This window comes from Mandrillus leucophaeus, unplaced genomic scaffold, assembly GCF_000951045.1.
Source record: "Mandrillus leucophaeus isolate KB7577 unplaced genomic scaffold, Mleu.le_1.0 Scaffold160, whole genome shotgun sequence".
Classification (NCBI taxonomy): Eukaryota; Metazoa; Chordata; class Mammalia; order Primates; family Cercopithecidae; genus Mandrillus; species Mandrillus leucophaeus.
Window position 1 is genome coordinate 2,482,914 of NW_012101588.1, and position 1,338 is coordinate 2,484,251.

The following is a 1,338-nucleotide window of genomic DNA, read 5'->3' on the forward strand; positions in this document are numbered from 1 at the left end:
TCTCGAACTCCTGACCTCAGGTGATCCGCCTGCCTCAGCCTCCCAAAGTGCTGGGATTACAGGCATGAGCCACTGTACCTGGCCTTTTTTTTTTTTTTTTTTTTTGATAACACTATAGGAAAATCTGGAGACGGATAAATCACCTATAATTCTACTTCTCTAATACAACTATTTTATTTTCGCCTTTTTTTCCTATTTCCTACACGTGTACCTATGTATTTTAACATAATTGTAATCAGAGTAAACATGTTTTGCATTCTGATAGCCCTCTTAACATTCGATCTCTGACATTGTTACTAGTGGTTATGAAGTCTAGAATTCCTTTTGGTGTTTGCATAATAATTCTGTTAGTTGGTATGTGCCATCATTTTACCTGCCACTCACTGTTTTGGCTAATTAGGCCCAACAAAAATGTTTAAGAAAATCAGTTCGCAATATATGAAACAGCATGAATATGACTTACCCGTGGAGATTAGATTCCCAGTTCTTACCTCCTGAGACTGGGACTCAGCAAGTGCGAGGTGGAGCCCTGGCACCTGCATTTCACAACCCTGATGCCATTGGTCCTCACTCCATACTTCCTGAAACACTGCCCTGAGGCTTGCTGAGTTTCTTCAGGGACCATCAATGATAGGGGCTTGGTTATAGCCACCACAGAAACACCAAGAGCAGTTGCTTTCATCTTCCCTTCCACTTAACACCAAGGTTGGGCAGAAGATTAGAGTTAACATCTCTTCAAACATCATGTGTAGGGGCTGGGCGCAGTGGCTCATGCCTGTAACCCAGCACTTTGGGAGGCCAAGGCAGCTGGATCACTTGAAGCCAGGAGTTCAAGACCAGCCTGGGCAGCATGGTGAAACCCCGTCTCTACTAAAAATACAGAAAATATAAATAGCTGGGCATGTTGGTGCAAACCTGTAATCCCAGCTACTAGGGAGGCTGAGGCAGGAGAATCAGTTGAACTCTGGAGGAGGAGATTGCAGAGAACGGAGATCATGCCACTGCACTCCAGCCTGTGTGACAGAGGGAGGCTGAGGCAGGAGAATCAGTTGAACTCTGGAGGAGGAGATTGCAGAGAACGGAGATCATGCCACTGCACTCTAGCTTGTGTGACAGAATGAGACTGTGTCTCAAAAAAAAAAACAAAAAAAAAAAACAAAAAAAACAAAATTTGGTTTGCCATGAGTAAAAAGTCAACTCAAACCAACTAAAACCAAAAAGGAGAAACACATTAGTTCCAATAAGTGAGGAGTTTAGAGAGTACAGGTTTCAAGTGTGGCTGGATCCAGGTACTCAAGTAATGTCATCGTGCCCATCTCACTATTGCTCCTGCTCTGT